This window comes from Bufo gargarizans, chromosome 6 (assembly GCF_014858855.1).
Source record: "Bufo gargarizans isolate SCDJY-AF-19 chromosome 6, ASM1485885v1, whole genome shotgun sequence".
NCBI lineage: Eukaryota > Metazoa > Chordata > Amphibia > Anura > Bufonidae > Bufo > Bufo gargarizans.
In genome coordinates, this window is record NC_058085.1 from 115,814,426 (window position 1) to 115,823,228 (window position 8,803).

The following is an 8,803-nucleotide window of genomic DNA, read 5'->3' on the forward strand; positions in this document are numbered from 1 at the left end:
TTTCCATGTAATTACTGTATACTGTATATGGCATATGGAAAAACTGAACGGAAAAACGGAAAGGAAAAATGAAACAACGGATCCGTAAAAAAACGGACCACAAAACACTGAAAAAGCCATACAGTCGTGTGCATGAGCCCTTAGAGGTGTGGATTAGTGTAAAATAATAATAATAATAATCATTTGCACTACGCTCCCCGCTGAGATTTTCTCTCCTTGGGAGGTATGACCATGGATATCAGTGGTCATTGAAATAACAGAAAACAAGGACAATGTAATATGAAAAAAAACATTTTTATTCATTTACACAGGACAGGAATAGGCAAAGAACTGTGAGAGCAGCTGAGCGGTCTGCAGAGCAACATATATCCTTTACTCAGCTGTGCAGAGCAGTATGCTGCCCATTGAGCACTGCAGAGCTGTATCTTATGTTGTGCACTTTAAAAACTCCAGAGCAACATGTCACCAAGCGCCACAGAGCATTATGTGACAATGAGCAGTGCAGAGCAGTATGCCATACTGAACAACGCAGAACATCATACTACACTCAGGACTGCAGAGCACTAAGTTACATTTAAATACTGCAGAGCATTAGGCTACGATTTACACTGCAGAGCAGTATGTCATACTGAAAAATGCAGAATAGCATACCATACTGAGTACCGTAGAGTGACATGCACCTTAGTGCCTTACGCCACAGCGACCAGTCCTATATGGTGTGCCACCCTGTTGGCATCACAGTGCTGTAGGAACTGTGCCTTTACAGAAATGCTGTGTTTTATCACTAAAAGGATTCCAGTACACAAATGAGCAGGGCAGCACATCCCTGCCTTACTGGGTACATCATAAAGAAAAGCAACCTGCAGACCACTCCAGCTCACAGTGTTACTGGACCAGACATTGAGGGAAGACATTAGACCTTCAGTGCCATAAAAACAGACAGTGTTGTGCAGGCTCAGTGTATATACACACATATATATCCATATAAACATATAGGCATGTATATGCGTACATTACATAAAAGTTCAGGGGGCTGAGGTATAACACTTCAGGGAGAGGTAACTCCCATCAGGAAGCTTCTATTTAACTCCCTACATGCCAGGGCCTGACCAGAGACACGGTTCTGCATGCGACGGAGATATCTTTTGGCAATGCACTGCAGGCTGATCTGGCAGTGAGAGGGTTAAGAGGTGCAGAGAGCTGTTAGTCCTTTATATTAGTCCTTTAAAAATCCACATTCATTATAGTTCATTACGGATACATTTTAAGTCTTAAAAGAGGCCATAGCAGCAACACCTACAGGTAATGAGACTCCGTTATGCATCTCATATCCAGATTCGTGTTTTAGGTGTGAGAGATTTTTGCCATGCACGCAGATTAGGGAAAAGTCCATTCTGGCAGTAGGAAAAGAGATTGGAGACGAGATTCAACCCTTTTCAGGTGGCGACACAAGTGTTGTTTGACAAAAATGGCTGCCTCCACATTGTCTACCTTAAAAAAGTGACCCAGTGATGTCAGAAGTTACTAGTGATACTACGTATTCTCATGCATACTTATTAAGTCCACACAATTACATTTCAAGGTGTTAATAGGGACAGAACCATAGAAGTGTGATGGACTAACATAGTGCAAAGAGAATGATTGCTTTTTTTTTTTTCCATTTGTACATATTTCTGCCCAAAGATCACACATGGAAATATATATATATTACAGTATCATATTAATCAGAGTGAGGTGTAAATGTTCACCATAGAAAATAGCCCCTCATATAGGATTTATTGTCCATCGGAAATGATATACTGACGACAGGTAATTGCCACAAATATTTATTCCGCATCAGGACATGCAAATAGGATTGAAAGGATCGTCCTTTAAATTGCTGTTGCATGGACTGGATAAAAAAGGCTGTTCCAGTTTTAGGGGTAAAAAGGTTATTTTCTAGTATAATGAAAAGTTATACACTTTTCCACAATTTTTCTGTTTAAAGTTCTCTGCTTGCTGTCAGACACATAAAAAACGACAAAACGACCTGGTCACGTGATGATCATACAGGCGTGCGGCTTGTTAGCAAGTTACAATCTATCTATCAGAGCTGTGCCTTCTAAGGGCACGACCACACGGAGCGGTTGTGTGGCACTTGCGACCCAGGCGCTCATTCAACTAATGAGCCCGCACTGTTCGATCTGTATTGTTATTGTGCCACGTGGTTGTACCTTAGTGAGCTGTGCAAGGAGAGATTTGTATCCCTTGGAAGTATACAATGATGGAACCTATAGAATGAAAGCAAGCAGGCATTATTGAAACTATCAAGAAGGGTGCTGTCACACACAGTTTTTCTCAAGGCGGTTTTTTTTATTATTTTTTTCGTTTGCCCAAAAATATGCATCCAATAATGTCACCCTTAAGCCTCATTCACACGTCAGTGGTCAGGCAGGGATTTCCATCAATGATTGTGAGCCAAAACCAGCATTGGAGCCTACTAGGGATGAGCGAATCGACTTCGGATGGTACATTTCACTGACGTGTGAGTAAGGCATTATGCAGCGTGTTTTTTAAGGTGATTTGTGCTATTGTTGGCTAGTGTGGCTTCTTTATCGTACACCTTGCATTTTTTATATAGGAAAGTATGCACCCCTGTAAGGTCTCTACCACCGTAGAGCTGTATGGGGGAATGCATTGGTAAAAGAAAAAAGCCATACAAAATCACCATTGATAATGCAAAAAAAAAACACTGGCGCTTGTATTTTTCAAGCAGGGCAAAAAAAAGTGGATATCTATGGGACAAAAAACAAACAAACTGAAAATGAGAGGAAAAAATCATAGCTAGAGCATGTTGCAATTTAAAAAATAAAGTCATTGACCCTAAAAATGCACCTCAAGTGTGAAAAAATGAACGTATTTAATATTTTCCATAGATGCCCATAGATGGATTTTTTTTTTTTGCCTTAAAGGGGTTTTCCTGGGATTACTATGATTTTTAACAGATATGCTCATGAAACATCCGAAGTCTATTCGCATAAAACTTCGGTCTAGTACTGTACGGAGCTCCGTACAGTATTAGAATGTATTGGCTCAGACCCATTTCCCGTACCACTTGGAACCGAACCTAAGTTCGGGAAATAGTTTTTACAGTAAAAATTAATCTATGAAGTTATTACGCGAAGTCACGTGAGACTTTGCGAAGTAATAACTTCGGCTCATCTGAGCCAATGCATTCTAATACTGTACGGAGCACTCGCTCCGTACAGTATTGGACCAAAGTTTTATGCAAATCGACTTCGGATGTTTCATCCGAAGTTGATTCGCTCATCCCTACTTCTGACCCATTTTCACCATGTAGACAATCACTCTTGTTTCCATCCTGTATGTATGTAGCACTTCCTGTTGCTGTATCCAACCAAACCCATGGTGCATTTCTTCTTTCTCTGCCACAGCTTTAGCACCGCCCCTAACAACATCCAGCTAGTTTATAGCTCCTCCCACCCAGCTACTTCCATAGACCCTCCCACTGCCCCAGTTGCTGCTTGGACACTTCCACAGACATAACAGGAAATAAGAAAAAGATGCATGGACATGGTCATGTGACCACAGCCCAGAAGGAGAGATAGGAAAAGTAAAGGTAAAAGAAATACATTACAAAATGACGACTACCTTCATAAATGATGTTGATGCAAAATCGGAAAACCCCTTTAAGAACACAACAAAAAAACAGAACAGAAAGAGCCTAAAAAGCAAAAAACAAACAAACTGTGTGACAGTTATATTGTTACAGAAAATACATTGCAAAATTGTATAGGTTTTTATTAGACACCTTCTTAGACTAAGGAATTTGGCCTGTGCCTCCAAATTAATCCTGATGGTCTCCCGATCATGTCCTATGGAAGAACACAAGAACACAGGGAAGAACGCGGTAATTTCACATAATCATCCTCACTGCAGCGAGTGATGCCCAAGCATAACATATCACCGATGCTTACTGGTGCGGCAGAAAAGAAGGGGCATTATATAATATTCCGTGATGTGCATATAGTTTTCAGTTAAAAAGATTAAGGTATATTACATTTTACATGGCACATCAATATTAGTATTACGTATATAGTTATACAGCATTGATCATGACACTTATTATACAGACACTTCCGCGTTCTCTTTGCTTTGTGAAACGGTGCTGATACATTGGACATTACATAGAAATCAGGGCATTGCCCCTAGCAATCAGTGAAGTCACAGCTTTCATTTTATAACCCGTACATGTAGAACTCCCTTCGGGGTTCTTTCTTCCCCCTCGTACAAAGTGCATTCCACGAAACAAGAAAAAAATTGCAGAGTATTCATCCCTGTAGTCTATTTTACCACACTAGACTTGTCATATGTGTTATCCCATCACAAGCTTGCTGATTCTAGCAGATCTTAATAGACGCCATGGTGTATCAAGCGAGACATTTTAACATGAAGCTCCGGCATTGGGTCCGCATTGAGGACCTGTCTGCTCTCCTGATATGTCTGTGTTTAGTAAATAGATTCCTATTAAATTATAATCCCAGAGGACCTTTTATTCGAACTCTTCATTGTGTCACTTCTCTGTTCTTCCTCCTGGGAAGATATGACTAAATTAACACCTTGTTTTACTTTTCGAATTGAAAATAAGATGTGTCTCTACGTGGCTCAGTACATACATACATGTCAGGGAAGCAGACAGGTCCTCTCAAGCTAAAATATTAACTCCCTAGTGTCTATTACCCAAACCACTTTCTTTAAAATTAAGGCTACTTTCACACTTGCATTCAGAGTGGATCCGCCCAGGCGGATCCGCTCATATAATGCAGATGATGGAATCCGTTCAGAACGGATCCATCTGCATTATAATGTAGAAAAAATTCTAAGTGTGAAAGTAGCTTCAGACGGATCCATCCAGACTTTACATTGAAAGTCAATGGGGGACGGATCCGTTTGAAAATTGAGCCATATTGTGTCAACTTCAAACGGATCCGTCCCCATTGACTTACATTGTAAGTCTGGACGGATCGGTTTGCCTCCGCACGGCCAAACGGTGCCAGACTGATGCATTCTGAGCGGATCCGCATCCACTCAGAATGCATTAGGGCTGTACGGATGCGTTCGGGGCCGCTTGTGAGAGCCTTCAAACGGAGCTCACAAGCGGAGCCCCGAACGCAAGTGTGAAAGTAGCCTAAGAATAAATTGGGTAATACAGTAGATGAGAGCAGCGGTCGAAAAAAGAAAGTTCTTTGTGTGGCCTCCCCTAGTGCCATCAGAACGATACCGACTGTCTTCTGCTATGGAAGCCGAGATGAGGGTCCAAAGTCCCTCAGCAGAATGCAGGATGATACGCTGGGAAATGTGATTTGGAGCAAAGGGGAGCTTTATCCTACCCATGTGTTGTATTATTTCTTCCATCACGCTGCAGGATCAGTATCCCCTTATTAGTTTGCCATTGTATGAAACATTATACATCTTATCACAGCACAACTATGTTCAGGGCACGTCTAAGGCTCTTTTAGCCTGCGATCAGACATGTACTCCTGGAAAACCCCTTCAAGTGTATGGTACTGATGACCTATCCTCAGGATAGGTCATTAGTATCTGATCGGTGGGGGTCCGACACCCGGCATCCCCTGCCAATCAGCTGTCTGAAGAGACTGCGGCACTCCTGTGACCGTTGCGACCTCCTCGCATCTTACCAAGCACAGCGCTATACATTGTATGGAGGTTGTGCTTGGTTTTGTAGCCCAGCACCATTCACTTGAATAGGACTGAGCTGTAAAAAGGCCATTTGACCAACGAATGTGACGTCACTCTTTAGACAGCTGATTGGTGTCAGACTCCCACGATCACATATTGCCTTATCCTGAGGATAGGCCATCAATTTCAAACTTCCAGGAAACGCCTTTAAGATGTACGGTATACACCCGAAGGCTTGTGACAGATGTACTTTATTTTTTGCGCAGTGTTCCCTCTGTACAGGAAAGCAGGAAAGGTGCAGCTAAAAAAACAGTATGAGGAGATTTATCAAAATTGGCGTAAATGAAAACTGGCTTAGTTGCCCATTGCAACCAATCAGATTCAACCTTTCATTTTTGAGAGCTTCTTTGTAACATATCTACGTTTCTTTTTCTGTTCTTCCGATTCGTCAGGATCCTGTAAAAAAAAATGGATCCTGTGCATCAGTGATGCATATAAGGCCTCATGCACACGACCGTTTTTTTTAAGGTCCGCAAAAACGGGGTCCGTGATCCGTGACCGTTTTTTCGTCCGTGGGTCTTCCTTGATTTTTGGAGGATCCACGGACATGAAAAATGAAAAAAAAATCTAAGTCAAGTTTGCCATTGAAATGATAGGAAAAAACAGACACGGATCACGGACACGGATGACAATCTTGTGTGCATCCGTGTTTTTTTCACGGACCCATTGACTTGAATGGGTCCGTGAACCGTTGGCCGTGAAAAAAATAGGACAGGTCATATTTTTTTCGCGGCCAGGAAACACGGATCACGGATGCGGCTGCCAAATGGTGCATTTTCCGATTTTTCCACGGACCCATTGAAAGTCAATGGGTCCGCGAAAAAAAACAGAAAACGGCACAACGGCCACGGATGCACACAACGGTCGTGTGCATGAGGCCTAAGGCAGCCATTTCCACCTGAGATCCTAAATCAATTTTCCTTTACACCAGTGTTCATAAATCAGTATGTTGACACACATTGGCCAGATGAAGGCTGAAAGAATACTCTTTTGTCCTGTGTCTGGTGAGTGGGGACCCTATGGAAATGCTAAAGTATACGCTGGAAGCGTTCCCTGGTGTATACATTAGGCTAAGTGCACTTTGCCTAAGGCCCCATGCACACGGCCGTGTTTCACAGCCGTGTGCGGGCCGTGGAACCGCGGCCTGGATCCCTCCTGAGAGCAGGAGCGCACGGCGTCACTGGTTGCTATGACGCCTGTGCGCTCCCTGCTGCCGGCACAGTACAGTAATACACTGGTATAGATCATCCCAGTGTATCACTGTATTGCGGCGGCAGCAGGGAGCGCACAGCGTCATAGCAACCAGTGACGCCGTGCGCTCCTGCACTCAGGAGGGATCCAGGCCGCGGTTCCACGGCCCGCACACGGCTGTGAAACACGGCCGTGTGCATGGGGCCTTACACAGGTAGTGGTCAGCCAGGCTGCGAAGTGACCAAATCTAGGGAAAACTAGCTAAAGTACACACGGACCAATGCACCAGATAGCCAAACCAGGAGGTCATTGCTGCATGTGAAGTATGTGGCAGCTGAAGCCATCTGTGTTGGTCCCATGTTCATATGTGCCCGCATTGCTGAGAAAAATGCTGTTTTGATATGTGCAAATTAACCACTAGAAGCAACAGGGGAGTTGCTGTTACACCTAGAGGCTCCGCTCTCTCTGCAACTGCCATGCCCTCTGCACTATGATTGACAGGTCCAGGTGTAATGACATTTGCACTGCCTGGCCTCGTCAATCAAAGTGGAGAGGGCGCAGAAGTTACAGAAAGCAGAGCCTCTAGGTGTAATGGCAATGCCCCCGTTGCTCCTAGAGGCTCATTTGCATATATTAAAACATCATTTTTCTCAGCAATGCGGACACATATGAACATGGGGCCAACACAGATGCCTTCAGCTGCCAAGAGGACATGGAACAGGTCAGCCAGTAACATAGGTACAAATCTGCTGACAGATGAACCAAATCCGATCACGGAGAGGTCTGTTATAAAGTATGGGCATCTGGTAAATGGTTACTGGGTGCTCACTGCAAACTGCATGTCATGTAGATGATGACGTGGTGCTTTGAGGTCTCTGTGAATCAGCAGTGTCAAGTGGCAAAGGAAGCGCTGCAGATGAGCGGAGGCTTCACACAGCACCAGCCCTTCATCTACAAGTCAGGTGAGGAAGTATTGGTATAGGTGAAGAGGGGCCCCGAGCACAGCTCCTGCAGGTGCTTTCTTCCCTCCAGTCTGTCACTATACTGCGTCTTGCCTCATGAAGGCCACCTACTCCAACTAACTACCGCATCTATACGATGGCCAGAGGTTAGCACAGACATGAGCTGGTTAATACTTTGTGTGAATAGCTATAAAAATATGCAATAATACAAAAGTCACAGCGTAGCGCCGCCCTCGCTAAATACAGGGTCTGACGAATACCTACTGGAACAGATTTTCACTATTTTGAATAGGTTTTGGTACCATAGGGACCAGGAGAATGCTTTTATTGCCGTGGTTTATGGGGCTTTTTTTTTTTTTATAACAAGTCAGATTGATCCTTTCATTTTCCAAGTGAGCTCTGAAAAGTGAAAGTTGGAATCTGGTTGCCATGGGCAACTAAGCCAGTTTCCTTTGCACCAGTTTTGATAACTCTCCCCCAGTATGTTTAACTAGTAGCATTAGTAGGGGGTGGTAGTCATTTATCAAACTGTTGTAAAGTAGCCCATAGCAACCAATCAGATTCCTTCTTTCATTTTGGACAGCTCCTTTGGAAAATGAAAGTAGGAATCTGAGTGGTTGCTATGGGCAACACTAAGCCAGTTCTACTTTGCACAAGTTGATAAATGAACCTCAATGTGTTTCATATTTCCCATAGACATTCAAAAGTGCACAAAAATGCCAAAAAGACTATGGGGTAGATTTATCAAAACTGGTGTAAAGGAAAACTGGCATAGTTGCCCATAGCAACCAATCAGATTCCATCTTTCATGTTTCAGAGCTCCTTTCGAAAATGAAAGGTGAAATCTGATTGGTTGCTATGGGCAACTAAGTCAGTTTTACTTTACACCA

The 8,803-nt window shown here is 43.3% G+C and overlaps 1 long non-coding RNA gene across 1 annotated transcript; it reads right to left on the reverse strand.

Moving 5' to 3' along the window:
* Positions 1–278: 278 nt before the first annotated feature.
* Positions 279–4,882, reverse strand: LOC122940667. The gene is made up of 2 exons (XR_006390379.1): positions 3,652–4,882; positions 279–2,270 (listed from the first exon to the last, which is right to left on the reverse strand). It is a non-coding gene; the product is annotated as an uncharacterized LOC122940667 (long non-coding RNA).
* Between the last annotated feature and the right edge of the window lie 3,921 nt (positions 4,883–8,803).